Source organism: Cupressus sempervirens, chromosome 2 (genome assembly GCF_028749045.1).
Source record: "Cupressus sempervirens isolate cs-2001-9-10 chromosome 2, ASM2874904v1, whole genome shotgun sequence".
In the NCBI taxonomy this organism is placed as follows: domain Eukaryota; kingdom Viridiplantae; phylum Streptophyta; class Pinopsida; order Cupressales; family Cupressaceae; genus Cupressus; species Cupressus sempervirens.
Genome location: NC_143119.1, coordinates 550,454,814 through 550,464,943, shown reverse-complemented (window position 1 = coordinate 550,464,943; position 10,130 = coordinate 550,454,814). Strand labels below are relative to the sequence as shown.

The 10,130-nt window shown below is 33.9% G+C and overlaps 1 pseudogene; it reads right to left on the bottom strand.

Moving 5' to 3' along the window:
- Positions 1 to 7,908: 7,908 nt before the first annotated feature.
- Positions 7,909 to 9,846, bottom strand: LOC149573554 (pentatricopeptide repeat-containing protein At2g13600-like; annotated as a pseudogene).
- Between the last annotated feature and the right edge of the window lie 284 nt (positions 9,847 to 10,130).

The window sequence follows — 10,130 nt, the reverse complement described above, 5'->3', positions numbered from 1 at the left end:
TTTTTCATCTGGTTGTAGCACAATAGGATAAGATGTTAGCTCTCTAAAAATAAAATTTCTGCTATACAACACCTTACTAGTCACAGGATCCCAAAGCTTGTATCCTTTCACACTAGCACTGTACCCGATGAAAATACATTTAACAGCTTTGTTTTCCAACTTAGATCTTTTCTCGTTTGGAACATATGCATAAGCTTCACAACCAAAAACATGAAGATGTCTAATTGAAGGCTTCTTACTAGACCACACCTCTATGGGTGTCTTACCAACAAGAGCTGATGTAGGAGATCTATTAACGAGATAGCAAGTAGTGGTCATAGCTTTGGGCCAAAACCTTTGTTCTAAACCAGCTCCACTAAGCATACTCCTAGCCTTCTCCATCAGTGTCCTATTCATTCTCTCTGCAACTCCATTTTGCTCTGGAGTATAAAGAGTTGTCTTATGCCTCTCAATACCTTTTTCTTTATAGAACTATTCAAACTCTACTAAGAAAAACTCACCACCATTGTCAGTTCTCACACACTTAATCTTCTCACTAGTCTGATTCTCTACAAGGGCTTTAAATTCCTTGAATCGACTAAAGACTTGTGTCTTACTTTTAAGGAAATAAATCCATGTCCTTCTACTATAATCATCTATGAAAGATACAAAAAATACAAACTTGGAGATCGAAGGAACTTTTATAGGACCAAATACATCAGAATGAATAAGATCCAAAACATCAGAAGATTTGTGAGAACTAGAGTAAAACTAAACATGATTTTGTTTACCATATACACAGTGTTCACAGAAGTCAAACTCAAGATTGCAATCATTTAACCCCTCAACGAGATTTTTCTTTTTTAGGGTTCTGAGACCCTTCTCACCAATGTGGCCAAATATCATATGCCACAACATTATCTTTTCTATAGGAAGCTTTCCTCCCAAAGTGTTTGCATTGCCATCAGAACCAATAGCCACAGAATTCTTCATTGCTCGTTTAGATGGTGAGGATGAAGAACTGTTACACAGAGGAATACATGCATCTAGCTGAAACAGAGTACCTCTCCTAGTACCCTTAGAAAGCACCATCGATCCTCTAATCATCTTACATCCTTCTTTCGAAAAAACAACTTGCACACCCACATCATTCAGCATACTTACAGATAATAGGTTTCATGCTAGACCTGGAATGTGCATAACTTCATTGATTCCCTTTACTTGTCCATCAAGAAATTTGATAGTGACCCTTCTGCATCCAACTATCTTCAGGTGAGAATCATCACCCAAGTACACCTTTCCACCATCGAACTCTTCATATCTTGAGAACTAGTTTTGATGAGAGGTCATGTGAAAAGTTGCACCTGAGTCAACCAACCACACATCATCAGATGCATGGGCTGCCAAAGCTACGATGAATGCATTACCATCTTCTTGAGATTTTTCAGAACCAGAATCTGAGGCTTTCTTGTTCTTCTTAAGCTCTTTACAGTCTTTACGAAAGTGCCCAGTCTTATCACAGTTCCAACATTTTTCCTTGGACTTATTGGAAGTCTTTGACTTCCCGTGGGATTTGGATCTAACCTTATTGTCAAACTTATTGTCATTTTTCTTTCCTCTTTTCATGGATCTCCCATGAACAGCAAGGGCTTCTTTTTCCAAAATGGAAGCCTTTCTTTGCATCTCCTCTGATAGCAGCAAAGACACCACATCATCCATTTTGAAGGTGACTAATGTGCTTCTGAGAGCCATCACGAGATGGTCTCATAAATCTGGTAAAGAACACAAAAGTGTGTAGCAATGATCCTCCTCCTCTAACTTGACACTAGTAGATGTCAATTGTGTAACCAACAGATTAAATGCATTTAAATGATCTGTTAAGGATCCACCTTCCTCCATTCGCAAAGAATACAACTTCTTCCTCAAGAGCAACTTGTTCACCAGAGATTTGGCCTGATACACGGCCCCAATTCTCTCCCACAAACTATATGTAGTTTTCTCATCTAGAAAATTTAGAAGGACTACATTGGTTAAACAAACTCTTATGAGACCCTTAGCTTTACAATCTTTGATATCCCAATCTACTTGAGTTATAGTTGCTAGTCTTGTAGCACTTGTAGTCACTTCCCATAGGTCACGATCTTCCAACATGTCTTCCATCTTGAGTTTCCACAACTCAAAATTAGTGCCATTAAATTTCTCCACCTCCATTCTTCCATATGATGAACTCACCATCTTAATCTGCAAATAAGATTCAGGATGCTCTGCACAAGACTCCCACTCAACTTGAGAGTAGCTCAAAAAACCCTACCCAACAACTAGGATCAAAAGTTGATCAAGCTCTGATACCACTTGTAAGGAAACTCAGGTGCAAAAATAGCTTCTTACACTAATCTCAAAAGAAATTATGGTGCAAATCCTTTTAAAATCTTCTACACTTATAGATTCAATATCATGTAAACAACATTATTGCAGCCAACCATGCATACAAAAATTAGATAGAGAAAGAACACATAACACAAAGATTTGCCGGTGCGGAAAAACCTTTTGGTAAAACAACCCCACCCCTCTAGAACCTGCACAATGTATTATATTCAACACAAGATTACAATACACTTTCAATGCAAGTTTAACATCAACAATAGAAGACTCCAGTAGCACCTCAGTACCTGCAAACTTTCATCTATCACACTATTGCATTACAACATGCAATACCAATTTCATGAACATCTTAAGACCCAAAAAAAATCCCATAATTGAGTTGGGAATTTTTCATGGCTCAACCACCAAGAAACATGCACAATGCCACATGTACATCCCTTGAATAGACAATGACAACTTGTCATAGAATCTGCCAAAAATAGCGGTCACAAGAGAAGTGTAAGGGAATCCGTCATACCAACCTATTTTTGGCATATTCTCTTACACACACCAACCACTCATTCTTGGGCACCCAAATAGGCCTCATGTCATAAGATGCTCTTACACCTATCATAGCTTATTCCTTAAATAGCTCTTATGCATCATAGAAATCTGTCATAACCATTTCAGCCATGATCTCCTTCACACACTTCAAGATGCCGACACATGTAAGTGATCAACATGCCAACTAGACATGTACACTCACATTTACATATTATTTGCAAAAATACATTTCACAGAACAAATAATAATAAGAATAGGAATTATACAGGGTTGAGACACCTTATTCCTAACACTATGTCATCCATTACACTTGACTATTAAATTGCCCTTCCTAAATGGGTGCACCTTTTCAAGGGGTGAGGCAGGAGTTAATGCAGACCCAGTTTAAATTTAAGAACTTTGCAACTATCCTCTCACCCACTTTCTCGCTTCACCCCACTCCATCTCTACTTTTCCATGTGTACCACCTTGGACTCATGTTGATTTGGTGTTCAGAGGTTTATCTAGAAAATCCCTTTCCTTTTGCCACCCTTCCTTGGAATTGATGTTGCTTGGTGATTGGATATGTTGTTCACATTACCCATCACCATTCCCTTCTTGCACCTACGTACTTCTTGATCAGCTACTACTTGGATATTGTTTTCAGAGGTGTGGGGAAGTGCATGGAGCTTTGGGTAGTGGGAAAGTAGGTGGGACAGCCTACTTTTCCCCTAGTCATGTGGCTAGTTAGGTTTATTTTAGTAGCTTTAATGATGTTTAGTATTTAATTTAGGAGTTATTCTTTAGCAATAAGTTTTTAATACTTTATTATATATATAGTCCTTAGGATATGAAAGAATTTGATTAAAGAGTAATTAGAAGGAAGGTTAGGTTAAGTAATTTAGCTTAAGGATAGTTAGTGTATAGGATAGTATAGATTTTTTTTTAGTTAGAAAGTTTAATTATTTTTTATTTTGATACTTTAATTAGTATGTTCAAGTTTCTTTTTATAAATTTAAACATATTGCCTAAATTAAGGCTAGTAGTAGGAATTTATTTAATTGTTTATTCGTGATGTGAAGTGATTGTATGGTTTAACTTGCAAGATAGTATTATTTTAATCTAAAATGTTGTCTTGAAATATGATGGATGTTAGAATTATTTTGTTAATTTAATTTTATTAAGATTATGATTGGTAATTAATTTTTAGGTTTATAATTACTTTCTTTTAATAGTGATATAGTAAAATTATACTTTGTTTTATCTAGCTCCCTTTTATATAAATAAATTTGCAATTATTTAAGTATTGATTTAACATTAATTTACTTTAAGTTATAGATATATTTTATCTTTGGAGATTCAATTACAGTTATTGATCATAATATTATTGTAACTGTAATGAAAGTGTCTTAGGGTTTGTAAGTGTTTGGTTATTGTGCATAGGTTTTATAGGTTAGTTTTTTTTATGGTCATTTAACTTCTTCTTTTTTAAAAGTTTAGTGTATTTTTGCCCAAATTTTTGTGCATGACAAAAAGGATCCAAAGGATTACAGGATATTTTTTTACATTGAACTTGATACATTGCCAAACACATCTGTCAATAAGGAGATTTCTACTCCCAAGTCTTCCTTAGTCACCGAGTTGCAAGAAGTTCAAACTGAGTCACATTCTGATGCTACAAATCCAATGACTACCAAGTTTGAGCAACCAAAACCAAAAGTTGAAGTTCAAGAAGATGATAATGCAATTCATTCAAAAGGAAAGGAACCTATATTAGCCAAATATGTTAGGAGGCATCATGCACCAGATCAAATTATTGGAGATAGATCAGAAGGTACTATGATAAGAAGTAAGCTAAAAGGTACATGTTTACTTGTATATTTTGAACCTAGAAATGTCAAAGATGCATTGGAAAATGAAAGTTGGATTGAGACTATGAATGAAGAGATAGATAAAATAGATGAGAACAAAACTTGGACTCTTGTACCTAGGCCTAAAGGTAAAAATGTGATTGGAACAAAATGGGTATTCAGGAATAAGTTGAATGAAGATGGTAAGGTATCAAGAAACAAAGCTAGATTGGTATATAAAAGCTACTCTCAAGAAGAAAGAATTGATTGTGGTGAAACTTTTTTTTCTGTTCCAAGATTGGAAGGTGTCAATAACTTACTTGCATATGCAGCATATAAAGGATTTAAGGTATATTAGATGGATGTTAAATCTACATTTCTCAATGGTATTCTTGATGAAGAAGTCTACATTGAACAACCCAAAGGTTTTGTTGATCTAGACAAAAGGGACATGGTCTAAAAATTACACAAAGCATTGTATGGTCTAAAACAAACCCCTAGTGCATGGTATGAAAGATTGCATAACTACCTTATACAGATTGGTTTCCAGAGAACTAATGATAATAGTAGTTTTTACATTAAGGACCAGATAACAAGATTGTTTTAGCAGAAATATTTGTGGATGATACTTTATTTATAGGGAATGATGATCTATGCAAAGAATATTCAAAAAAAATGAACAAAGAGTTTGAAATGTCTATGTTTGGTTGGATTAAGTTCTATGTTGGTCTTTAGATACAGCAAATCAAGAATGGTATCTACATCACTCAGTCTAAGTATATCAGGAAGATACTCAAGAAGTTTTTTATGGAAGATTTAAAACTAGTTGGAACCCCCATGTTTAATGGACTAAAGCTTACCAAAGATGATGACTCAAAAGAGATAGATCAAACCTTATATAGATCAATGATTGGAAAATTATACTATGTAGTTCATATAAGGCCTGATATTGCTCTTGTAGTTGGTATAGTGGCAAGATTCTTGACAAAACCTAGAGAAAATCATATGAAGGAAATAAAAAGAATTTTGAGATATTTGAAAGATACTAAAGACTATGGCTTATGGTATAAAATTGGAGGAAATCTACACTTAAAAGTATTCACTGATACTAATTGGCCCAGAAATATTGATGACAAAAAGAGTACAAGTGGTGGAGCATTCTTTCTTGGTAAAAGGTTGGTATCTTGGACAAGTAAAAAGAAAAATTGCACATCCCAATCTATAGTAGAAGCAAAATATGTTGCAGAAGCAGTGAATTATTCTAATATTGTTTGGTTTAAATAGTTGTTGGAAGGCATGAAGGTTGAGACCAAAGAACCAGCTATCATGTTTTTTGATAATACAAATGTAATTAACATATCAAAGAATCCAATGATTCATTCCAAAATCAAGCATATTGGTATAAAATACTACCTTGTTAGAGAATTGGTTCAAGATAAAGAAATCAGATTGGAATATGTCCATAAAAAAGAATGCATTATAGACATATTTACCAATTCATTACCTAAGGATGCATTCTTGTATCTAAGAGGTAAGTTAGGGGTCATTCCCCTATCTAAAGCTCACTAAAATAAAGTTTTAGTGGTGCATCAATAGGAACCAAGTTGAAGATCTATTAGTTGATGCAGCATGGTCAAGAGAAAATTGCATATGAATCAATACTCAAGGTACATTAATACTCATTTGGTATGTGTTGTCTTTGGCATGGTTGTTAAAGAGGGAGATTTTACTATTATATCTTTCTTAAATTTGTTTTGGAGAAGAAGCTATGTAATTCCTTCACAGAGGGAGATTACTGCATTAGAGAAGCTTGTGGTATAAAAATTTCAGAGGGAGAAACTTTCTATCAGAGAAATTCTTGTTTTCAAATTTCATTGTGCTATAACATGTTGTGTTTCCATTAATGCCAAAGAGGGAGATTGTTAGAAACAATTGTCTAATTGTATTTTGTCTTTGATGTTACACAAATTTCATATTAGTTGGCAGTCAGTGCTTACAGAGCTCACTTGGTTAGCAAGGCAATTTTTCTTGTTTAGCAAGCATTCCTGGAGATTACTCTGCAAAGACAGTGTCTATCAAGCTCACTCAAGTGTCAAAGGAAATTATGTTAGAAAGCAATGTTAACCTAGCTCTCATGGTTAAAAAAGGAAAGTTAGTCAGAGTCAGTGTTCACTGAGTTCACTCGATTGCCAAAGGATTTTGTAGGTTCACAATATTAACCAAACTTATGTTGGTTAACAGAGGAAATCACTTTAGGATCAGTGTTTACTGAGCAGGGTTGGCCAATGAAGGATTTTGTTGATTTAAGAAATGAAGTTTAATTATTTCAAGTATTGATTCTAGCCAATTGTGGTAATAATTAGTGGTCATTGTAATTTGTAAATGAGTCAACTTGATAATTTTTATGGTATAAATATAAGGTCAAGTTGAGATTCTAATGTATGAGTGAGTATGAAAGTGTATTGATTTTTTGAGAAGGAAAGTGTGATCGAACTTGAAGGAAGGTCAAATATCTTTAAGGAGTAGAAAAGTAATATTCAATTAGGAAAGATCTAGCATGAAGCAGAACAAAGATCTATAATCATAAATTCATTTTCATTTCATTGTTACTTTCTTACCATTGTAGAAGTGATTCCTAAATCTCTTAATAGAGTTGGTTTGATAGCTAGTTGTAAATCCTCTAACAAGGTGATAGTTCCATTGAATTTTTTTCAGACCTCTTGCAAGGCCACTCCTAACAAGGTGATTAAATCCTCTAACAAGGTCACACTTAATAGTGTATTTTGTAACCTTTAACTAGGTTGGCTCCTAACAGTGCTTACTTCAGAAGAGTGAAAAATGGTAACTAGTTGCATTGGTGATTTTTCTCATATTGGGTTTCCATGGTAAATCTGGTGTCTCTTGTGTTCATTTCTTTTTTCTCATATTTTTAAATTATTAATATTGATAATAGATCTACTAAAGTATAACATACACTGCATTTACCAAGTTACATCATTTTCAATGTGTTTACTGAGTAACAACAATTAATAGTTTTATCAAACATCTAAGGGATCTGTGGATATGTTTTTGTGGTAATTAATTCACCCCCCCTCTTGGTTACTCCATCTATATTTCCAACATACCCTTCTCCCTTTGCTTTACCAGACTTGTCCAAAGTAATGCACACTTCCATTTATGGACATCTTATGTCTTCTACAAGAAATGGATATACTCCATTTTTTACCTCAATCAATCTATATCCTGGTAATTTATTCAATCATTTTTATTTCATAAGCTTTGTTATCTTTTGTACTCCATCCCATCTACCCACTACAGTGTAAATTTTTAACATGAGAGCACAATTTCCACTATCTATAGGCTCTAGCTCAAAATTTTGATTTTCCGCATGTTCTCCTACATTTGTATTATGATAGATTCTACAAGAAGAAAGAAAAGCTCCCCGTAAATGAGAATTTTGCTTTAGTGGCATGTTCTTGATAAAATTATAGACCTCTTATAGATGGCTAGCCTGACCAAGAAAGTATACCATACATGTATAGTGCTCCATATTGGGTGTGATGCAATAATATTTAACCATACAATTGAAATTTTTCCACCCTTGATCAATTTTGTCTACATGACTACATGCATACAAAACAATAGTAAAGGTGACATGATCTAGTTTTAAACCTTCCTTTTGCATCTAATAAAACTTTGAGAGAGCTTCCTCTAGATGTCCATCAATAACATGCACAAGAATCAGTGTAGTCTATATGACCACATTTAGTTTAGATGACCTCAAATATGAGGCATATATGTTGTAAGCTCCCATATCTAGCATACTTATCAATAATGGCACTTGTCACAAAGATATCAAAAATAAAGAGCTCTTTTAATTATGTAATTGTGAATTGTGAATAGTGGCATGTTGTGATGGTTAAGTTGTTGATTTTTTTATCCTTGCCATCAAAGTTCAAATCTAATGGGGATGAGGTCCCCCATTTGTTACCTCATTGGTTCATAGCTCCAGGCCAAAGCATATATCCCTCTTTTAAAATAAAAATTATGTAATTGTGAATCTCCTTGCCCAACTACAAACCTACTACTTGACAACATGCAAAGAGAACACTTGCAATAGTGGAACTATTAGGTTTTTTACCTACCAATTGAGCTTTACAGAAGAGGTCTAGAGCCTCATTGGTATACCCATGTTGAGTATTGAGTGTAATCATCACATTTTATAAGGATGTGTTTCTTTCACACATTTTATCAAATAAATTTTCTACATTCTCCTTATCATTGGATATGGCATACCCTATAATCATTACATTGTTTGAGATACTATTTCTAGATGGCATTTTGTCAAACACTTGACATGAAGTCAAAAATATCTCATATTTGGCATACATGTCAATCAAGGCATTATCCACAACATCTATGTCAAGAATAATATTTTTTAGTATATTACCAAGGATCTCCATCCATAGCCTCAAAGTTGAAAGATGAGCACATGTAAATAGAATACTTGAGATGGTGACAGAATCTAGTATCATATATGTAATTTACATTTGATGAAATAGGTTTATGGCTTTACTAAAACTTCCTTTGTGGATGTGAGTTGGAATCATTGCATTCCAGGATACCAAATCTCTTTTAGACATGTTGATAAACAAATGGCTTGTAACCTCTAGACTCTTGTAGCTTGCATACAAGCTTATGAGAGCATTTCTCATGATAATGTAAATTTAAAAAGCTCTATTTTGAATTATATAAGCATGGAGTTCCTTACTCTTTCAAATATTCTCTAAGTAGCCACATGCAGAAAGGGCACTTGCAATGGTAACAACATCTAGGTTCACTCCTAACAATTGCATTTGACCAAATAAGTCTATAGCATTAGCAAAGTATGCATTTTGTACATATCTTGCACTATTTTCATTCTAGGAAAATATATCTCTCTCGATCATTTTTCAAACATTTGTCTTGATAATTCTATAGCCATGCTTTTTAAGTACATATCCACAAGGGCATTTCCTATAGAAATATGTAAGTAAAGTTTTTTTATGATTACATAAGCATGAATTTCCTTGCCTTCAGACAAGACACAAAAAGAGATAACATAGAGAATGGTTATGAAAAATGTGGATCACTCCCTCCTTAGCTACAAATATCTTCTAATAATCCCTTGATTTTTATTTCAAGCAGAGGAGGTAAAACATGTATTCTATTGATATAAAAATCACATGTACCTAATGAATGCATAGAGAAGTAAGTAAAACTTGCCTCATATTCATAGGGGATATATGATGTGCACGTGAAATTAACTTCTAGAATTGCATATGAATCCCCAATTTTTACAATCATAACCTGGATATACTCCTTAAGAAACTAAAGTGCACTGTTTAAACCCTCCAC